The sequence below is a fragment of the Ptychodera flava genome, chromosome 10, assembly GCF_041260155.1.
Source record: "Ptychodera flava strain L36383 chromosome 10, AS_Pfla_20210202, whole genome shotgun sequence".
NCBI lineage: Eukaryota > Metazoa > Hemichordata > Enteropneusta > Ptychoderidae > Ptychodera > Ptychodera flava.
In genome coordinates, this window is record NC_091937.1 from 11,222,059 (window position 1) to 11,246,367 (window position 24,309).

A 24,309-nucleotide genomic window follows, 5' to 3' on the forward strand; every position below is an offset into this window, starting at 1 on the left:
CCCTTGGGAAATCCTTTAATGTGAATTAAATAAATAAATAAATAAATAAACTATTTACTGGCAGGGCGCTCAGGACGCAAATTGACTGCAGTTGAACTCAATTGTGTGCTTTCTTTAAACAGAAATAATTAGCCTGGAAATGTTCTGTTATGGTTGGTGTGAATTTTATTCAGCTGACAATATATGTACACAAGACTGCATGTGGAAGGTTATATACAAATAGCTTAATGTTCAATCTACAGAGCTGAATGTAGGCTATGATCCTACATATCAGGATTAATTTTGATACAAAAAAGGATGTACTTTGTAGCCAGGCTTTCCTGCTTGCTCAAACTAGCAAGGCCTTGCCTGCTACGGCTACAAACTTACAATTTGTCCTATTGCGGCATGGATAAAAACATTATAAAAAGCCGGACTTTGCCTGTGTAAAATCAGGGCGTGCAAATTCATATAATATTATGTTAAATCTCAGTGCAAAAGACAAAATTTACAGCATATCTTCGACTGAAGAAATGCAGAAGTTTGGGTTTGGTTCTTCAAGATGTGATATGAAATTTTCTCCAGCCTCTCCAAATGTTTCCAACAATTTACGAACAGCACGGCTGTGAATGAAAAATGAAAATTACCCTGATTAATAAAAATCTATTCAAAAAATAGAATGATTTTCATCATTGAATGGCACATTGATATATTTAAATCACTGCTATGCTGTTTATTGAATTTTTTCAAAAACATATGTTTGCATATTTCATCGCAATTTGAACAAATCCGATTAAGGTCATCCCTGGGGACCTGTACTCCAAAGATCATATTACAGGAATTGGACCAGCTGTGTTGAAGAAGCAGCTTGGAATGTAAAATGTTGATGGATGCCGGAAGACACAACACACCAACATGTTAGACAGGCTCTGTGTCGCTTACATTGGAGCCAAAAATTCATAATAAGCAACTAGTGGCCGATATAGCTCTGCTGTGTTTATGTAGAGAATAACTATTTTTGACACATGTGTTGATGAAGAAGGTGGAAATCTTTGATAGCTCATTCAGTGGTCAGACAAAATATGGCATAAATAGCTGCAAAAATACACAATTGAAGATTTCATCATTATTTGAACATATCACATTAAGATCACTCCTAAGGACATGTCAACGACAGCTATCAAACAAGTAGTTTATTTGAGAATCAAATTTTTTGACCAAAATGGCAAAAATTGCACCAAAAAACAAAATTGCAGATTTCATCATAATTTCAATATATCATATGAAAATAAATCCTTGGAACCAGCACACCAAATATCAAAGCTGTCAGAGAAGTAGTTTTTGAGAAATACATTTTTTGACCAAAACTGGCAAAAATTGCCCCAAAATACAAAATGGCAGATTTCATCATAATTTTAATAAATCACATTTAGTTTATCTGTAGGAACCTGTATACCAAATTTCAAAGCTATCAGACAAGTACTTTTGAGAAACACATTTTTTGACCAAAACTGGCAAAAATTGCCTTTACAATACAAAATTGCAGATTTCATCATAATTTCAACAAATCACATTTAGTTTATCTGTAGGAACCTGTATACCAAATTTCAAAGCTATCAGACAAGTACCTTTTGAGAAACACATTTTTGACCAAAAATGGCAAAAATTGCCCCAAAACACAAAATTGTACATTTCATCATAATTTGAACATATCATATTTTGCTCATCCCTACAAACCTGTATACCAAATATCAAAGCTGTCAGACAAGCTAGCTTTGGTGAAACAAATTTTTTGACCAAAAATGGCAAAATTTGCCTAAAAATACAAATTTGCACATTTCTGCACAATTTGAACAAATCTGAAATAGAGTATCCCTAGCGACCTGTGTACCAAATATCAAAGCTATCTGACCTGTAGTTTTGAAGATTTTTACAGATTTTTGATCAAAAATTTTGAAGATGCAAATTTCACCCTTATTTGAACAAATTTAACTGAAGTTACCCTAAGTAAACAGCATTTCAAATTTCAAAGCAATTGGACATGCGGTTTCAGATAAGATTTTTCTACCAAAAACAGCAAAATAGGCCCCAAAAATACAGATATGCAAATTTCACCATGATTTGAATAAACTAAAGTATGATCACCACACGTGAACTGTTTATCAAATTTCAAAGCAATCGTACTTGCAGTTTCACAGGAGAAGGCAATTGTTGACTGACAACAGACGGACGGATGACGATGACAACAACAAGAGGTGCTAAAAATAGGTACAATATTGCACTACAATTTTGGTGCGAAAAATAAAAAGCTTAGGGGGTTAATAGTGACAAACATATCTGATCACAAGAGTACATATAGAACACTACACTATTCAGTCAAACATCATTATGACAACAAGCTTTTGATCTTGTTCTCCCAAAACACAACACATACATGCTACAACAAGAAGCCATTGAATTGTACAGACCGAAGGTTACTGTCTCTGCCAACACCTCTCTTCATTTCCATTTGATAGACTTCATCAAGAAGCTTTGGTAGCACATTCACTACGACATCTTTGCACATGACTGACACAGCTTCCAGCACACGGAGCACGTATACATGAGCAGTCCTGAAGTGCTTTATTATGAACACTCGCAAAGACATGTCCAGTTTCTCCCTACAGAAATCAAACAAAAGTTTAGAAATATTATGTACTTTAAAAATGGATACAGATGGATGGATTGTTGGACAGTGGTTTTGATGAGTCTGTAGAATGATAGGACGGCAGACAGACAGACAGAAGGGTGGATAGACAGATAGATATGCTGATAGGTACATGTATTCAAATAGGATAGGAAGTTTCTACAGCAAGTGCTGTCATGTTCTTCGTACTTAACTCTGTGCACAGAGGTCTCACTCCACCATCTGTAGTTTCATGGATTCAGCTACAAGACATGTACAGCTGATCTGTTTTAAAATTGCATTATAACGAATATATCTGATGTATAAGGGAAGGGTTTGTCGGAACTGCACTCATAGGTCATATGTATCCAAGGTATGTTGGCGATTGATGAAAGTTAAGATATATTTGTCCTAATGTACATGTACATTGTACACATTAAATACATGTAATGCAGCTGTGTTGACATGATGTATCTAGATTTTGTAAGGCTAACAATCTCATCCTTTCCATGGATTTCTAGAAATTTATTTTTCCCTAAAAGGCAAACTGTTTACTGCCAAATAATCAAATTTATCCAAAAAAGGTTTTACATCCGTCAACAAATAACCTCATTACATAATCACTTGTTACAGGATCTGCCTATAGCAAAGAACGGAAACATCCATTGTTTGAGTATGAATTGCACACCCAGATGCATTGCCTTGAAGTGTCAGCTAGTTTCCTGAGTACACAGAATACTGAGGTAGTGGCACTGTGCTTTGTTATCTGACTGGCACGTTTTTGTTGCCTGTCCATACCTTTCTGAATATCACATTCTAATGTCTTGAAAATTATATTTTCTTTTTGCAACTTTGCACGTTTTGAACAATCGTCTTTGCAAGTCATCTGAAGTACTTTGCAATAAAATAGGGAATCTTGGTGGAACTACATTCCAAACACAAAGATATTGATTTTTTTTAATGAAAATGACAGCAGATAACATGCAGAGGGACTCACTTGCTGAAGACTTGACTTTGAAAAAAGTATACCTTACAGAATACTGTTATGCACAAACAGTCTGGCTGAATTCTCTCTTCTTCTTTGAATACACTTTAAGATAGAAAGCGCCTCGAGGACAGATATTTACATTCTAAATATTTTTACGATTCTTTTCTGATCTACAACTTGTAGGGGCTCATTATAAAGCTCTTGGAATAAGAAAGATTTTGAAAATTGCAGATTTAATCTTTCTCCACAGAGTTAATATAGATGTGGATAGCGGCCAGGTTGAATTTCAAATATCGGTTACTGTTACATGTAGTTAACTTGTTTTTTTGGTTCCAAATTTTGTGCAATGACCCCTAATTTTTTTCTTGTTTGATAAGAGAAAGGTTGAAAGTTTCTTTGAGAAAAGTTTGAGCAAATTTTCCATTTTCGAGGAGAGTACATGTACCTACCTTACATCAGAGCAAGGCAATGTGTTTGCACTGTCAACATGTTCAGTAAGCCGGTGTAAGTATCATTTTGACAAATTAGACCTACTATAGTCTAAAAAGGGTAAAACTGTGACATTTCATCCATGATGCATCTTCTTCTGAACTTAAACAGGAAAGTACGGAACCATGGATGCCCAATAGGGCGATTACTGATAGCGCAGTCATTTGCATACACTGGGCCAGAGCTTTTGAATTCTCGTAGCATCCCTTTGACAGTATATTTTGAATAATCCTGATGGGCACTTCATGACATATGCAAAGAGGGGTCAAATGGTTGTACAGGGAACACATTTTGAAACGTATGCGTTCTCTGACAATAGACGGAACTTTTTTTCAGTTTTTTTCAACTCAAGTTTAGTTTTTATATCTTCACAAACATCATATGCAAGATTTAATGGCAATGAACGTGTGAAGCACGGCAAAATTATGAGATTCTGGGACCAAACACGGCATGTCGATCAGTAGCATGGCTTTTTAACATTTGCATAGATTTACGATAATCCAGTTTTTACAGGGAAAGTTCCCATTTAATAAAGCTTGACAGTTGGGTTCAGCATGATAAAACACCATTCAATTTCAATTTTGAAAGATCACAGCTTGAGTATTCATCTGGTGAATAAGTTGCAAATCATGGATTCTCTGTAGAATGAAAGTATGCCCAAGGACGATCTTGTTGCATTTCCTGAAAGAACCTTGTCTCCTCTGAGAAAATTATTCCGTAATTCTTCAAATTTATCAAGTGTTAGGTACCCTATGGTTCTTCTACCGGTTCCATGATGCAATGCATGCCAGGGTATACAAAGCATATGTTACAAATAGAACTTTTTAGCCGTAGGGTACACATGGTACATGCAGGGTACATGTATGTTACTCACAGAACTCTTTTCATCATTGATGGTTAGAATATACATGGGGCATTAATTGGCACTGCAAATTTGCATCATTCTTCTTTTAACAATCCATTGTACAATACAAATCAGTATGTTTTCGTTGTTTTGAGTGTATATACTGTGTTTGATATAGCCACTGCAATGCATTTTGGGATATCCGGGAAAAGGTCTATCGCTGGAAGTTTGTAATATTACAAATTAGCCATAAAAAAAAGTGAACTGCAAACAAGAAAAGAAGTTGAGCTTAAATTTGCTAATGAAACTAAGATTACTAGTATATCCTATTCTCTCAAATTAGTTCCAGTCGTGTCCACAGGGAAAAATTAGTGTCACCAGCTAAATTACAAAATTGTTTTTTCATGAAGACATCCTACTGTGATCCGCCAAGCAATATAGAAGGCATCATGGCCAAATGGCTAGAGGCAGTGGACGCGCGATCACAGGATGGTGAGTTCGAGCCCCGGCATGGCCATGGTGCTGTTTCCTTGAGCAAGGCACATTATTCCTTATTGCTTCTCCCTACCCAAGAGTGATGAGTACCTGGTAGGACAGAGGTTGTAATGTGTGCGTTTAGCTCTGCTGCGCTTATTGGCTGCACATGTGAGCTGCTGTTTGCTCCCAGGGAGTTGAGTGGTATCATATTAGGTCCAGTGACCAGGGGTAATAATAATTGTAAAGCGCCTTGAGCACATGTGCTTGTGGATATGTGCACTATATAAGAACCCATTATTATTATTATTATTACGGTATTATTATTATTATCTAGAAACTTTGTTTACTCTGAGTTTTAACTACCATTGAGGCCTGGAGAAAAGCCTTAGACAAGAAAGCCATACAGATAATGCATGTAAACTGTTTCAGAATTAAGCACTTCCTACCCCCTCTTTGGGCTATTTTTATGCATGATTTGTAATATTGCAACTTCCAGCAAAAAGGCACCTAACACTTTTGATAAATTTGAACAATTAAAAGATCCCATTCTCCGAAATAAGTTCTGATTGTGTTTTGTACTTTTTAATGTAGATAGTGTAAATGTTTTGCACTGCCTGAAATGTGTTAGAACAGCTATTGGCTAAACAGTTTATTGAGTTTAAATGATAGATACAACTACCACTAGTAATAATAATGAAATGATATACAATATTGTAAGCCATGGATATGATATGATATACAATACTCTAAGCCATGGATATTATATACAATAGTCAGCCATGGATCAAACATTTAGCAGAGGTTACACTCTGAGAAGGCCTACACAATTACAATTGCTACAACTTGCCAAAATGTGATAACTTACCACTTTGACAAGACTGCGGAACAAGGGGCTGAAACTGATAAATTTCACAAATCAATATAACCCTAAGTTGTTTCACGAAACCATGCGGGGTGGAGGAGCCCTACAAATATCTTGCTTCTTCCAAGGGAAAATTGGGCTTTGTGTTCTTAAAATGAGCTACCACAGATACTGATTAAGATGTAACGAAAAGGCAATATCACTTATACCCTTTCACCGCCATGGTTTAGCCCAAACACATTGTTATCAATGGTGATTGTGTACCCGTTGACAGGGAATAGGGGGTATTTCATCGTTTCTGAAACAGTGGAGCAAAACACTCGAAAATAGGAATTTTGCTCGTTTCAGACCTCTGCAGTCAGCCACTTATTGCGTCCTAAAGAGTACAAAGAAGTGGTTTTTTTCACCTGGGTACAAGATGGGGTACTTGCTGGTAGGCATCTAGGGCTGCTTGTAGAACAACAATGGCCGGCTTCTTCACGTTGCTCACAGATGATGACTCGGCGATCAGTAGAATGTCCAAGAGGGAACCAAATACCAGTGACACAGATCTGGCGAAAAAATTACCAAAGACCTTTTGGTGGCATGACTGAACAACACTTGGCCAATGTTGAACAAATTTTAAGAATGAATCAAAAGCATGGGGTGTGTGGAGGGATGGGGAGGGTGTTTTTGTGAGGTTTACTACTTGTTTTATACACTACTGTACTACTGTAGTTGGATTCACGGTTGTACATTGGACAGGTCAAGGCTACCCTCACGGACTTCAAGCCTCCCAAGAAACCCCTATTATTTTCATAATGAAGATTGGGTGAAGTGTTATTTAGATGCGTCAAACTGGAGAAACAAGTTGCTTCATCTGATGTCTGTACTGCCTGAAGGATGTACATGTACTTGTACAGCAACTGTACGTTTGATGTACTACAATAAGCAAAACTTCAAAGATGTAGCCAACCTCTTCACAGTCAATTTCAGATTCTTTGGTTGTTAAAGGTATACTTGTCACCTGTTCCAATTTTGCCACAGTTACCATGGAAAGAAAAAATCTAACCAATCACAGATTTTCAGCTTTTTAAAAACAACGCCTTCATGGACATTTTAAATACCAAGGAACGCCCCTTTGACCATATATGGACATATTTCGATTACAGGTGACTGTATACCTTTAAGGTGCTGGTGGCCAGAAAGGTCATCGTGGGAAGTTTTTCCTTCAGACAACTGTGTCTATCTTAAAGCCCTACAAGCTGCAACTCTTGAAATTTGTTGACCTAAAAAGGCTTTCTATTTTCTCTGGTTTTCTTTAAATCCCAACCATTTAAAGGATGAAGTCTTCTACTACTTTACAAAACCATTCTTTAGTGAAAAATTGGACAAGTAAATTTAAATTTTAACCACTATTTTGATTTTTGTCATTTTTAAAAACTGGTAATATATTAAAATGAAACAAAGCATATGTCCCAGTAGAAAATATTTAGCACTATGCATTACATTGGACTACTCTGTTGTTTGTGTGGAGATTCCAATGCATATACATGTATGCACCTTGTACACCATTTTTGCCATATTTGCATGGGGGCGCCATTTCATGTGTGGGCACACGTTTATCATTTATCTTGTTCAAAATTGCACTATGCAGTCTACATGAGCAGTTATTAATACTTGTATACAGGCCCCTCAATGAGTACATTCCCACGAACTTGTTTTAGTGTGGAAGTAAAATCACAAAAATAAGACAGCTAGTGGGGTTTTAAACTCTCTTTGAACTTTTCACTTATTCTAACGTTCTCATCATTGTGATAGTTTTGTGTATGCAAGCCTGGAGGCAAACTTTTTTGAGGAGGGAATCAATAACATAAGTATTTAACCCTTTGAGTGCTGTAATTTTTCCCGCCAAAATTTTCGAGGAACATTTTACCAATTTTTGTGAATTTTTCTGTAATTTTTCTGATAATTTTGGACCAAACGGACATCACATTTCATTGATTAAAGTTTTCAACTAAATTTTTGCAAAAATCTGAAAAAAATTGACTGGAGTACATTTCATAAAGGCGATAAAAATTGACTGTGGCACTCAAAAGGTTAAATTGCACTGAAATACAATGAGGTAGAACCAAAGTTCTGTGGTGACGGTCTCAAGACATTGGTTTGTTGATGGCAAATAGGTTTTGACGGCCAGTGCATCAACAATTACTGCTGTTGGTTGGCAGCAGAGGATAACAAAAGGATTACTTTGTCTTCCTACAAGAGAATGGAAAGCAGCACAAACCTGGCTGAGTCTTGTACAGACGCTCTTCGGTAGAATTCCTTGAGAAAAACGAGACTGTTGGTGATGACTGGAGTCAGCTTATTTTTTCTGGGAATGAGGTGTATGGAACAAATTTGCTCCAAGAGAAAGACCTGAAAGTTCCTGATGGGGAAGATTACAAAAGCAATCATTCAGTGACGGATTATTCTATTGGGGTATGGCTGGGCCATATTGGAGTGTTTTAAACTTAACTGAATAAATGACCAAATTCAAAAATATACTCTATCTTTTTTTTTTTTAGGTAGTATGTGCCTCAAAAGTGAAAGATTTAAACATTTGCTCAAACTTTCCTCAATGAAACTTTCTACTATTCTCTCAATCAAGAATAAAAATGTAGAGTCACTGTTCAAGGTTTGGTACTGGAGAAACGAACAACATAACATCTACTGATATCTGAAATTCTAAAATGGCTGTCACCCCTTTGTTAACACTGTTGGGAAAAGTAAAATTAGATTTCCAAAAAAATTAACCCTTTGAGCGCTGTAATTTTCTCCCGCAAAAATTTTAGTGCCCAATTTTACCAATTTTTATGAATTTTTCTGTAATTTTTGATACTTTCTGACCTAATGGACATCACTTTTCCTTTGCTACAGTTTTTTTCTCAAAATTTTGGCAAAATTTGAGAAAATTTGACTAGACTTCTTACACCAAGAGCTTTAAATTGAGCCCCTACAAGTGGTAGATCAGAAAAGTATCGGAAAAGTCTGAATATCTGTCCCTCAGGCACACTCTACCACACTGTTACAACACAGGTAGACTTGTAAATTGATGCCAATGGTGTCAAAAGGGGCCACTTTTAGCATATAAGTGTTTTCACCTACTTTGCATGGTATATTAAAGCAGGTTTAGTGAGTAAAAATGATATTTGCAGTGTCTGTTTTTCAGTGGCCTTCAAATATTCAAGTCTTTGGTAAGACACAACGTATGGGACCTGTTGTGCCTCAGTGCTTCTAACCACCTTGACCTGATGGTGGCACATGAACTTGTCAGGATAGAGTTTAATCTAGGTATTTCATTCTCACCTCATTTGTTCACTGGCTTCATCTGAACTCTGGAGAGTTGTCTGAAATAAGACGATGATTAAATAAGGTCATTCTCTGACAACACTGAAATACACTCATTCTATGTGATGGATCTAAGGAGGCAACATGGGCCAGTGGCTAGAGCAGTGGACGCACGATCTCGGGATGGCGAGTTCGAGCCCCGGCATGGCTATGGTGTTGTGTCCTTGAGCAAGGCACTTTATTCCTCATTGCTTCTCCCCACCCAGGAGTGATTGGTACCTGGTACACACACGATTGTGCAGTACCTTAGTCTAAGCTTGGCGGTACTCTTAGCTTGGGTGAAGGTTTGCCAATGCTCTTCGGCCAAGCTTGTCGTCAATAAAGATTAATCCAATCTTATTTGCAAATCTTGAGATAAGGATTGTGTCCAAAGCTTGGAGCAGGATTTTTGCCAAATCTTAAATCAAGCGTACCTTGGATTAAGCTTCAGTGAAGCTTGGCATTTTAACCTTCACCTGTGGGCAAACAACGAAGCTTTACATATAGCCGGAAAATGCAGACACGCAGTTTGGTCGATATCGCGTTGTATTCGAGTGATGTATCCAAAATGCGGACACATTATGTGTAATAACCCCTTTATCATTCATGCATAAATTGGTTATGGTCATTTCCCTGGCGACATTCCGATATTTGATACGAAATCGATAGAAAAAGGCCCTTGCTTACTCGCGCTGTACTCATATGGAAAGTTGGTTGCAAAGGAGTGATGGCAACCGTTTCACTTGTTGATATTATTCCGCTTTTAGGCCATTCCACTTCGCTGGGTGGTTGTGGTAAAATTTCAGATAAAACAATTTAATTATTAAGATGTCTATCCGGGTTTCCATAATTTGAAGGATGTTTATATTTATGTGAAGTACCGCATTAAATGTGAAACATAGGCTGGAGTGTGTAAAGTGAGTAATTGTTCAACTCTGAAAAATATTCACAGCCCTTCATGAAAGTTGCAAGGCCTATCAAAAATCCTGTCAAAATCAACCTCGCGCAGCTCCCAGAGGAAAGTCTACAGATATCTGTACGACCTCTACGTACGAATGCAAAGTGGATATATGTTTAATAGTTGTGCCAGTCAGTTCATCTTCAAGAATTATCCATGTCCTTCCTTAAAAGGCCCATATTCCGAATTTATCATCTCAGAAAGGAATTTGTGAGCGGATTAGGGAAAACTCGGAGTACAGCTTTGTAATATTACTGTGTACATTTTGTTGCAATATACAAATAAATCATTTCAAAGGTATTTACATCTTCTGCTTGTATATTTTTGTCACTGGCTTGCCTAAATATGACTAAACTTGTTTAAACGACCTAAATTAAAGTCTGTCTTTCTTGGGAGTATCTTTACTAGTAATATGATTTTTGTCAAAAACTTACAGGGAACAGGATCATGAACTTTCTGAGTCACTGTGAATCGTAAAGTGTGGTGTGTGCATCTCTTCGCTGTCGTGTATTTTCAGAAGTGTAGTCGGATTTTTGTGGCTCATTTATGGCTATACTTGATATAACTCAGTACGTCGGTATTAAACCTTGTCAACAAGAAACTTGTCGTATAGCGATTAATTCATAAAAGTCGTGATGCAGTCAACCAAGCCGCACTCTTCTTCAGCAGTGCAGACGACATGAAATTGAAAGCACCGGGCGTACTGGACTGTGACGATAAGAGGTGTTCCTGTCGCGATGTCGGTTTCAACGCAAACATATTTTCAACGCGTTTGTGTTTATTTTATCCAAAGCCCAATCATTGGTCTACATTTTTACTTAAATGTGGATCATAACTTTCAAACCAATAATTTGCCAAGACTCAGCAGCAAAATCAGCTCCCTAAACTGAGGAAAAAATAACCCTTTATGCTGGGTCAAGGGACCAAAAAGCTACAGTGGAAACGAGGATGATAAAAAGCTTATCTGTAAAGTTCAACGCAAGGTTTACTGCACAAGCTTGGAACAAGATTTGGAAGCTTAAACTGGGAGTTACAGGACCGTGGGCACACTATAGGGGGATTACTGATGACACAGTCGTTTGCATACACCGGGCAGGAGTTTTTGAAATCTCATAGCATCGCTTTGACCATTTGATGAATTTGAGTAATCATGATGGGCACTTTTCTGACATGTTCAAAGAAGGGTCAAATGGTCGTACAGGGAACACGTTTTGAAACATACGTGTTTTCCGAAAAAAAAAACCAGAACATTTGTTCAGTTTATTCTAGACTCAAGTTTAGTTCCTTTATATTCACAGACATCATATGCAAGATTAAATGACAATGAACGTCTTAAACATGGCAAAATTATATGGGATTCTCGGACCAAACACTGCATGTCCAATCAGTAGCATGGCTTTTTTACATTTGCATAGATTTATATTAAAAGGGTGCAAACCAATGGAGGCGTTCATTGTGTAAGTGGACACCAAACAGGTAACATGAGGGCACACGCTCCAGAAAATGCCACTTTTTAGTTTTTCCGACCTCAAAAACGCTGACAGACTGCCAAGCGGTCAGCACGAAGCTGCTGCCGATCGAACCCTGTGGTTATATTCAAATTCTAACGTGACTGGACGATGTTTTTTAAGGAAATTCGAGTGTGGTGCTGAGGAACAAATGACCGTTGGCTAATGTTTGAACCGACCGTCAATCAAACGGTTATATAAGCTCTGTTTGCAGGATTAGCAAAAGGTGACAAAAGATTGAGATCAGTTTGTGTAATTAATGTTATAGAAATCAAACATCGTACTGGCCATGTGTTTGACTGGGAGGAGAACTCCACTAATGCGAGAACCTGGGATTGAAAAGTGCGGCTTGAAGCTTTTATAAAGGTTAGTTGCCTAAAGTTCAACAAAGGTATGCAAGGATAAACTTCAACGAATCTTGGGCGAACCAGTCTTAACTTAAGGTCGGCACACTCACCATTGTACTGAGCTTCTGCGCCAAGCTTCATATAAGCTTTGACTAAGCTTGGACTAAGGTATTGTGTGTAGGACAATGGTTGTAATGTGTGCTTTTACCCTGCTGTGCTGATTGGCTGCACATGTGAGCTGTTGTTTGCTCCCCAGGGAGTTGATTGGTATCAAATTAGGTCCAGTGACCAGGGGTAATAATTATAATAATTGTAAAGCACCTTGAGCACAAATTGTGGATATGTGCTCTATATAAGAATCCAATTTTTATTACTATTATTATACTTATATGTAGATATGGAGACAGTGTTCACAATAAGATAATTGAAGGATGCGCTTGATAAAATTCTGTGTTCGCAGATATCTTCCGTGCAATGGCAAGACCTTGTATTACTCCCTAAATTCCTGATATATTAAAAATTCAGTATATTGTAGGGGTTATTTCACGATGTTTGCCTGTTTTTGGATGTGCTCCTAGTTTGACGAGTTGCATAGCTAGTATTTCAAAGGTATTTTTACAGTATGTGAAATAGCCGAATGAAAACAAAAATTGTTACTGTAACTCAACGTTTCAGAAATTTAGTTCGCCTCTTCACTCGGCTAAACCAAACACTGCTCTGTACACTTCCGGTCACAGTGAAAATAAGATTCATCTTTTAACATGTTTCTTGTAAGGCCGGTACCCAAGCAAATATTACTGAGCTTCCCCTGTTATGACAGTACAATCCTTCTGTGGACAACAAAAATGGTACAGAGGTTCCACCATATATGCACCCAGACCTAGGAACGCTGCTGCGCCCTCGTTGTTTAAGTTCTTACCAAAAATGGATGGTTTGTACTGCAGGTCACACTTGCACCAATGTTTGCTGACCCGGTAGATTTCTGTCAAGTCAAAAAAAAATTTACAAATATGTAATATTTTTTTTAAGTTGACAATACGACGGATGTCAGCATCCTGTGGCAAAAAGTGGTTTCCTTCAAAAATTTAAGACAGCAGTGAATGAGATTAGCATTGATAATAGCGGACTATAGCAAGTTGTGAATTGTTATTCACATAGGGGGTCACGGCAGTGGTACCATTCATATTTGGAGCAAGCAGAATTAGGGCACCCTAGGAAAAATTGTTCAAGTTTACTTTGTTCGATTTGTACATAGCTCTGTATGTTTATCGATGAAATGAACAAAATAATCATTGTAGAGCTATAACATGACAGGTAAATGTGTCAAAAGAAAAACCAAAAGCATTGACAATACAGTGTTAAGGTAGGATGGGCCTCAGAGACAGACATTCATGCTCTCAAATTTTTAAAATTCTTTTCTGATCTACATGTACCACTTTTAACCCTTTGAGCACTAAAGTCAATTTTTGTCACCTTTCAAAAATATACCCCAGTCAATTTTTTCAGATTTTGACAAAATTTTGATAAAAAAGTGTAGCTAATAAAACATGATGTCCATTTGGTCCAAAATTATCAAAAAATTACCGAAAAATTAATAAAATTTGTAAAATGTTGTACTAAAATTTTGGTGGGAAAAATTACAGCACTCAAAGGTTTAAGCTCTTGGAATAAGAAAGATTTTCAAGGTCTTATTTTTTCTGAAATCATTTCTGTATTTTTCCCCACTGTGTTAACACATGGATGGTGGCTATTTTGACTTTCAAATATCAGTAAATTTTAGGTAATTTGTTTCTCTAGAACTAAATCTTGCACTAACCCCGATTTTTATTCTTGATTTGGTAAACGAATGGTTGTAACTTCTTTGGGGAAAGTTTGAGCAAAAGTTTAAGTCTATCACTTTCATGGCGCATACTACTTAAGCTTAAAAACAATGCAGTATTTATACGGGACTTACAAAAGTCCAGTATACAATAGTTCAGGTGGGTTTCATTTCAGACAAGGTCAACTACAGCAATGTCAAATACTTACCATCTGGAATCTGTTGAAATACTGGGTAACGACGTCTTTCATTCTGCGTTGAAGGTACGGGTCTCTCTTGTAATCTAACACAGCCAAACCATCAAGAAACTACGGCGGATGTAACAAAAAGAAGGAAAAAGATACATGTATGTCAAAGAAAATAGTGAGGTGAGACACAAGACCTTCCATAGCATTCTATGTTTTGCAGAGTAACCTATGCTGCCTCGCTTTTCAAGTATCACAATGACTATGACCTTGAGATTTCTTGAGACTGAACAGCACACTAGCATACTGTACCATGATCATCCAAAAATTGTTCGTGTGTCTATTTAATCTATGAAACCTATCACAGAAACAAGAGGTACAAAAATAGTTTGACTACAATTTACGCCTTTAACCCTTTGAGGGCCAAAGTCGATTTTTGTGGCCTTTATACAATATAAAGTCAGGAATTTCTTTCAGATGTAGACTATTTTTTTTCTGATTTTTCCCCAAATTTTGGTCAAAAAGTATAGCCCATGCAAATTTATGTCCATTAAGTCCAAAATAATGGGAAAATTACAGAAAAATTCAGAAAAGTTAGTAAAATGTTGCCCTGATTTCTTTGAGGAGAAAGATTACAGTGCTCAAACGGTTATAACGCAAAACAGGGCCATGCTTTGGTAATTAACTGTGTGAACTGATCCATACACAAAGAATAGGGACAAATCTGCGCATCTGTTCACTGATGTGCCTTACCAGATGAAGGTGTTCTCTGATGGCGGTCACTTGGGATATAGGAAGGGTCTTGTTGGGATTGAACAGTGCATGCGGCACAACCAATGAATCCAAGATGGCAGGCAAGAGACACTGTGGCTTGCCCTGTGTGTGAAGACATCCATATATGAATTACGTGGCATGGTTCATGAGTTAGGCAGACAAATGAACATAAGGCATGTACAAATTAATTTCATTAATTTTCTTATCAACCTTTCATGTATACTTTTGTGAAAGACTGTACTATTTCAAATGTTAAAAATTTATTTTGATAATTTTTAAATTCTAAAGTTGTCAAGTTGAAAATAGTTTGGGGTAACTTTCTGTCAAACGATCACTATGCGACCAGCTGGCCCGCTATTTCATCAACAAGTTACCATTGAATCCTATGGGACTCATGATGTTCAATATATGAGGCATGTAACAATGTTCATCATATACTAGAAGTACAAGGTTGTTATTACAAATACAGCTTCCTAAACCAAGGAATTTCTGTCCAGTTTTGCTCAATAAATACCAAACAGTCAGTTTGTCACATCAATTTTGCATTGCATTAAATTGGGTATGAATATAACATCCATTCATTACATAACCTTCACATCAGCAGCCATGATACCCAAATGGTGTCATACTTCTCTCATTAACATGTACAAATAAATATTTGTCTGCGAATTTAGATTACATTCTTGGAAATTATGCATGCGAGAATGACCAAAATTACTTCACAGACAACTGCTAATGTGACAATAACCTCTAGAAAAGACATTAAAGGCACAGACGTCTGGCTGCAACAACAGCCATGTGTGCAACACCGATAAAATTTATCTACATTTCAAGCAGCAGTGGTCGATGTCCTATGCATGCAGCCATATATACAGACCTATATCTGTGAACAGTGTCATTTTATTTCTTAATTCAGAATGCACTCATATTTACTCAAACAATCCTTGTGCAAGTGTCGTAAAAAGTGGGCATACATCTCTAATCCAGTATAACAGCATGATGTAGCTTTAATTTGAAAGTGAAATCATGAAAATAATGTGAAAAGGTTCAGCTATTAGGGCTTTAATGAACAATAAATCTGAAAGATGTTCCATATATCGGTCAATTACCTGTACATAGATGATCTTGGCAGTGAATTTTACAATGTGACCGCACACACTGTAGATCCAGTTGAGAGCATTCTGTGGGCCAGCTGCCTTCAAAGTTGGATTAATGTACTTGACAATATCTCCAAAATAGAGAGAGACTTTGTCACGGAAGCTTACTCTCTCCTGGAAAGTCTAATAAACAAAAACCAGAAAATTCTTTTTTCATACTTTTACAAATGACATTGTAATATACCGTACCTTGACCTATTGGTGGTAAAAGTTTGAAAAAATTGAAATTTTTAACACTTTTTCAAATATTCATAATAAATGCTCACTGTATTTTATTAATGGGAGAAACAAAGTGTAAAATCTGAGTGTTGTATTTTAACTCTTCATTTATGACTCTGAAGATACATTAATCTCTTTCTATTCCCAGACATTTTAACTTGGATCCACTACTGTTTTGTAACATTTGAAAGAAATTTTTTTACCATGCACTGTTCAATCTGCACAGGAAACTGTAATGAAAGCATCTGATCATTGTCCTTGAGGTAGTGTTGCATGCTGGGATATAACTAATTGTAACCAACACAGTTCAACGACCCACCTTTACTTGATTAAAGCCTTGTCTAATGGACTTCAGAAAGTAACATAAGACATCCTCAATGCTGGCGTCTTCATCAATAGCTTCTCCCTGAAGACAGTGAATGTAAAAGAAATATTAAAGGCAGTTGTGGCAGGGTCTGTATTCTCAGAAACTAAAAGGACTGCAGCCATAATACAAAACATGTACATGTATGACCTCCGGGTAATATTTGATGAGTCGAAGCACCGAGCCAATACGAAGGATATCATCATTCCGTAGAAGTTATAGGAACTTAAACTCTCAAAAAATCAAAATGCATTTTCTTATTTGGATTTTAAAATACAAAGAATTAGCTTTTACTACTTATCCTGAGATATGCCAACTTCTTGTTGACAAATGAATTCTAGCGCTGACTAAACTTCAGTTGTCAACATTAACATAAGATATTATACACATAATTTTCTTTCTTTTTTTCTTTTTTTTTAGGAACAATACACACTTTACAGACAAAACAACCATACTGCTGGGAAAAAACATCAAGAGTTGCAGCTAATTAATCTGAAACCCTTTCACCTGCCACCATGGTTTGGCCCAAACCCATTGTTATCAATGGTGAGTGTGGACCTGTGCAATTGGAAACACAGGGTGAACAGGTCAGTGAAGAAAAAACATAAGCTTTATATGAAAACATTAAATTCAAATTTTAAGCCAGAGACAGTAATAAATTATAGACATTATAGAAATGTTTTAACGAAAGTTCTACGAAATGCTAAGAGAGATTATTAGACTTCCCTATTTTTAAAAAACCAGAACAATTCTAGTAGGACATTGGATATTATCAATGATTTACTGAACAAGAAAAAAGCTAAAAGAGGGGCTTGTCTACCAGACAAATTGCTTTTCACAACTACTGATGACAATGTCATCTGTTATAGCTCGTCCCAAAATATTGTAAGCGGGTTTAATAAGTACTTTACAACTGTAGGACCCAACCTAGCGAGTAGAATTCCGACACCATCAAAGACCTACTCAGATTTTGTACCTGACATAGCTGAGAACTTATTTTTCTTGAGGCCAACAACAGAAGCTGAAATTTTCAATTTAGTGAGTACTCTTGATCCAAAGAATGCATCGGGCTACGATAATTTGCCAGCAAAACTCATTGTAATTGCTGCAAACCAAATAGCAAAGCCGTTATCTTTTGTATACAATCTTTCTTTTTTACACGGTAAGTTTCCAGATGCATTAAAGGTAGCAAAGGTTGTCCCTATTTATAAGAAAGATTCTAAAGATATACCCGGTAATTATCGTCCAATCTCTGTCCTTCCTGTTTTCAGCAGAATAATTGAAAAAATAGTGAATACTAGACTTATGGGCTTTCTTTAATCATTTCAACTTACTCTATAAATATCAGTATGGCTTTAGAGGTAAACATAGCTCAAAACTGTCGCTTATCAATTTGGTAAGCAATTTACTTCACCAAATTTATAGTGGCAATCCTACAATTGGATTTTTTATAGACTTTACGAGGCCTTCGACGCAATAGAGCATGGAATTTTACTTTCAAAGCTGGAGCGTTATGGGATAAGAGGAAACCCCCTTAACTGGTTTGCAGACTACATACAAAACGGCACTCAGTTTGTATGTGCTGATGGTATCAACTCTGAAAATATGCCATTCATTTGTGGTATTCCACAGGGTTCGACACTTGGCCCAACATTGTTCTTAGTTTATATAAATGATTTGCCAAACGCATCTAACTACTTTGATTTTCGTCTCTTTGCCGATGATAGTAATCTTTTTCACACATTTCCAGATAAGACAAGAACGATAGACCTTTCCATTGTCAATGATCATTTCAAGGAAGTCGTTCTGTGGTGTGTTGCAAATAAGTTGACCATCAATATAGGGAAGACAAACTGCATACGTTTTCATGGCAAACGTCAAGTTACATTCACATCAGGTGCTCTTATGATTCAAGATCTAGTTGTAAACAAGACTAAAACAGCCTCCTTTGTTGGTGTAATCTTGGACAAACACTTATCATGGAAAGACCACATAGAATATGTAGAGAATTGTGTTCATAAGAAATCTGGAATTTTATTCAAATTAAGTAATGTCGTATCCCAACACATTCTTATTTAACTTTATAAATCTTTCATTCAACCAAACATTATGTATGGATTAGAAGTATGGGGAAGTACTTATTCTTCCTATCTACAGACCATTTTAAATGTTCAGAAAATGTGTGTACGTAGTATGACATATTCTGGCTTCAGAGATCCGTCGTCTCCATTGTTTAAGGAACTTGGTGTTCTCGATATTTATAGGCTTCATAAACTTGGCATAGGAAGTTTTGTTTTCGATTTGTACAATGGGAACCTTCCTCATCATCCTAGTGAATATTTACAATTGATTGAACATGGCAGAAACACAAGATTCAAACTACATGGAAATGTATCTATTCCGAAAATGCTCACAGCTGCAGGTCAATTTTCTATTAAATATGTAGGTGCAAAGCTATGGAATAAGTTACCAATACATTTGAAAACCCTTACATCGAAATATCGGTTCAGGAAAGGTCTGAGACAATACCTTGTTGATGAAATGTAATTTATTCACCATAATACCTTGGCAATTTCTTGAAAACTTGATTATGCTGCTCATGTATCCTTCCTTTTCTTCGTGTGTGTTTAAATTTAATATGTAAAGAAACTGTTAGCCTTCAGTATTGAATTACATGCAAAATAATTTTTGAGGTGGAGCCAAACTTGACTGGCGAAAAGCTAATTTTTGGACTCCAAAATTGCCATTTCAGCGTTGTACTGTGTAGTTTGGATAATTATAAGTAATCTATGTATATTTTGTTTTTGCTTCAATGGCAATAAACATGAATGAAAGATTGGGAATATGGTACACGTACGCAGTATTGTTATCCAACACTATCTTATGCAGTACTCTCTCACAAACTGGTTATACACCCGTGGCCACTTTAGTGTTGATCAAGCCTGTTCTGGTGCAAGCAGAAATTCTGTCTGCAGAAGGTGATAAAACGGTTACTTTACCCTGTATCAGTTGTGATAATGATCCTACTATTGGTACCCCATGGACACGCCGATTAGCCTGAAATTACGGAGTGATTATAAAATACACTGTATACAAATGATGTTGACCACAGCATTTGCCCTATCAGTATTTAGTTTCAGGTAAAACTCATGTGTTTCAAATGCAGTCAGTGTTACAGAAAATCATACATTTTGTGCCGATTTCAATATTGCAGTGAATGAATACCAACGATACTATAGCGTGTATCGCAAGTGTCGTGTTCAGACTTTGTTCAGACGCGGGAAATGAGAAAATGCCACTTTGAAAATGTTAGCAGACATCGCCCCTCTTGACTGCAAAACTTTCGAAATAAACATTCACTTGCACTAAGCCATGTTTCTTTCCTACAAACCATGAAGTTTTTTTCCTACAAACCATGAATAAACTTACTCCAATTTCACTTGGTACGGAATGGTAAGAGTAAAGTACAGTCGGGGTAGCATTTTACATGTACATGTATTCACATGTGTGTAACCATGAACGACACTTTTCTCATCCCGGTTGAAGGGAACCTGTCGTGATACATGTATATCTCTTCCAAACTTTTCTGGCTCCCTCTACGCTTATCTTAAAACAGTCGCTCGCTTGTTTTTTGTAGCTCCTCGTGGTACCTCGCTAGATGCCAAATTGCCACCACAATGTCTTATATTTTGAACAATCAAGCTGCCCACGTCCTTACTGAAGGATTTTCCCGTATGATATTCACGACCGTTGTTATTGATGTTCATTGTCGGAGTGCAGACTTACAGCGTGTCTACAGTGCAGTGTTGTCATCGATTTGAATTGGGCAGGCGAGACATTTTAGTAGAACGTTATCTCAATCCTAACAGTGGGGTGCCGATAGTGAACCTTACGTTTATTACACCGACCACCACTTTGTGTCGTTTATACAAACAAAATTTCTGCTTGCACCAGACAGGCTTAATCAACACTAAAGTGGCCACGGGTATACATAGCCTAGAATCCTATTCGTCCGCTTGCCTCTGTACCTCCGACCCACGAGGTACGGAGGCAAGCGGACGAGGGAGTGGGTCGGACGTACGGAGGCAAGCGGACGAATAGGATTCTAGGCTAGGTTATACGAGGCGCCCACAGGGAGGCAGATCATCCGACCTACATAAGTTCCAAGTTATCAATCATTCTTTTATCCATTATTAAAATACCACTTGTTTTTCCTCTGTTTTTCACAAGAAATGTTGTTTGTGGAGAAAATTAATCATGAGGTACATCTCTCTCTGTCTGGAAACAACAATTATGTGCACTTCTACTGATTAGAAATAGAATCGATCTCCATATTGTTATGATCTGGAAAATGTAGTTTTGAAGCAAATTATTAATAATAATAATAATAACATAAATGGGTTCTTATATAGCACACATATTCATTAGTTGTGCTCAAGGCCCTTTTACAGTTATTGCTACCCTGGTCACAGGACCTAATTTGATACCACTCAACTCCCTGGGGAGCAAACAGCAGCTCACATGTGCAGCCAATCAGCACAGCAGAGCTAAACGCACACATTACAACTACTGTCCTACCAGGTACTCATCACTCCTGGGTGGGGTGAAGCAATGAGGAATATTGCCTTGCTCAAGGACACAACACCATGGCTATGCCGTAGCTCGAACTCACCATCCTCTGATTGTGCATCCACTGGCCCATGATGCCTCCTCTAAATTCCATGGGATGTCAACACAGCAGTTTTGTTGCTTGAATCTTGATAATTTTTTAAAACTTAAAAGACATATTCAAATGACAAATTCTTTTCACATGTTACCATTCACAGCATCAAAGAAATTTACCCTTGTTGTCTTAAACCCTGGCTCAGAAAAGGCCAGAGATTAGGATTAACACCGAGTTTGGATGAGTAGTTTTTTATAATGATTATGCAAAATGAGTGTGTTGCTAATGGTTGCAATCTTCTGCAGCGTTATATCCAGCGTGGCGGCGTAATTTAGAGATCTGTTTGCCCTCGATCATGCTCAAACTAACACAGGTATAGCCTTCATTTCCTTCTTTCACTATGCCTTAGCAATACTCAAAACAGAATTTTATCATCAAATTTTATCAGCATGATCTCACTTGGATTTACCACAAGTACTACAGTCAGATCAATGTGTGACTTGTCAATACTGAGCAATTGTTAGTTATCCATGGATTTTACGCTGCTTCCAAAAGTTTCATCTATGGTGCTCGGCAGAAAATTCCTATTTCAGTTTCCTTCACAAACCCTCACATATTACATCATATTACATATTTAGGTTGTTGACACCTCAGAGAGAGAGATTTTCATGTTCACAGTCAGACCAGCAAGGACCCTCGAGGCACTAAAGTTGCGATGGTGAGTAAAAATTTTTCATGAATAAAACATAACCAATACAAAGCCGTCATACTTTCCAAAGATTTGTGTCAGACAGCCTCAACAGCATGGTTTCTAACAACGTGATATCAAGGACACTGGATTGATTTGGCCATTTTGCCTCTGGGAAAGCTGGGTTCTGAAAAGCATTGATATCTACGAATTTCTAATGACGTACAGCAGAATAAGTACCTTCAGAGAATTTGTGCAGTGTCTGATCAGAGTTGAACATACATCAGACTGGGAGAAAAAGTATTTTTATATTAGGGGCTATCTAAGCCTGTTGCATAAGTTAAAAGAGCAAATTTTATTTTGTTTTAGGGGAAGGGGGATAGTCCTTTGTCAGCTTTTGAGCAAATTGACTATCTGTGCACAAATTGACTATCTGTGCACAAATTGACTATCTGTGCACAAATTGACTATCTGTGCACAAATTGACTATCTGTGCACAAATTGACTATCTGTGCACAAATTGACTATCTGTGCACAAATTGACTATCTGTGCACAAATTGACTAACTGTGCACAAATTGACTATCTGTGCACAAATTGACTATCTGTGCACAAATTGACTAACTGTGCACAAATTGACTAACTGTGCACAAATTGACTAACTGTGCACAAATTGACTATCTGTGCACAAATTGACTATCTGTGCACAAATGACTAACTGTGCACAAATTGACTAACTGTGCACAAATTGACTAACTGTGCACAAATTGACTAACTGTGCACAAATTGACTAACTGTGCACAAATTGACTAACTGTGCACAAATTGACTAACTGTGCACAAATTGACTAACTGTGCACAAATTGACTAACTGTGCACAAATTGACTAACTGTGCACAAATTGACTAACTGTGCACAAATTGACTATCTGTGCACAAATTGACTAACTGTGCACAAATGACTAACTGTGCACAAATTGACTATCTGTGCACAAATTGACTAACTGTGCACAAATTGACTAACTGTGCACAAATTGACTAACTGTGCACAAATTGACTAACTGTGCACAAATTGACTAACTGACTAACTGTGCACAAATTGACTAACTGATTGACTAACTGTGCACAAATTGACTAACTGTGCACAAATTGACTATCTGTGCACAAATTGACTAACTGTGCACAAATTGACTATCTGTGCACAAATTGACTAACTGTGCACAAATTGACTAACTGTGCACAAATTGACTAACTGACTAACTGTGCACAAATTGACTAACTGTGCACAAATTTGACTAACTGTGCACAAATTGACTAACTGTGCACAAATTGACTAACTGTGCACAAATTGACTAACTGTGCACAAATTGACTAACTGTGCACAACTTTCAAAGGAGAACAAAGGACTAAAATCACATAAACAGTCAATGTCAACAACAACTAATGCGAGAATCAGGGATTGGAAATTGCCTCTTAACTTTCATACTTATTTCGATCGGTGACTGTAGTTCGTTGTCTTTTGATAGTTTTCCTTTTATTTTTTTATCAATTAGGTCACGGTCCCTCATACACAAAGAGGAACAGTTTTTAGGCCCATACCATGGAGCTAATAAAATGGAGCTTCATCGTTACACTTATTACTTGACAATGCATTTAGGCCAGGGGTATATTATTGAAAGCTACTGAAAATTGGTACAAGTTTCTCTTTGGACAACATCAACACTTCACACTTTTGAAGTTTCATTTAGGGGAAGGGGATGGGTTTTCTGACCTAAACTTCCGTTTGTTGAACTTACATGCATGTGACAATTTGCGACAGTCCTTTGGTGAGACAGTGTACATGGATGCACAACACACAATGTTTTCATAACCACAATAGCTGTGACTTTTATCAATATTTTCATTATCTTTGTTTCATAAAACAAGTCAGTAATTCTTTTTTAGAACTATGTTGAAAGACAAAGTAATCAGCCTTGTA

General features: G+C 37.0%; 1 protein-coding gene across 2 annotated transcripts in view; it reads right to left on the bottom strand.

Moving 5' to 3' along the window:
* Positions 1 to 204: 204 nt before the first annotated feature.
* LOC139141981 (protein MMS22-like) overlaps positions 205 to 24,309 on the bottom strand; it is a 51,431-nt gene continuing 27,326 nt past the window's right edge. For both annotated transcript variants that reach the window (XM_070711765.1, XM_070711764.1), the window contains exons 27-36: positions 16,939 to 17,025; positions 16,353 to 16,523; positions 15,223 to 15,345; positions 14,494 to 14,592; positions 13,385 to 13,447; positions 9,632 to 9,672; positions 8,571 to 8,711; positions 6,712 to 6,855; positions 2,448 to 2,639; positions 205 to 602 (exon numbers count right to left, since the gene is read on the bottom strand). The gene's annotated coding sequence lies outside the window, so the exon portion shown is untranslated. The remainder of the gene's footprint in view (positions 603 to 2,447; positions 2,640 to 6,711; positions 6,856 to 8,570; positions 8,712 to 9,631; positions 9,673 to 13,384; positions 13,448 to 14,493; positions 14,593 to 15,222; positions 15,346 to 16,352; positions 16,524 to 16,938; positions 17,026 to 24,309) is intronic.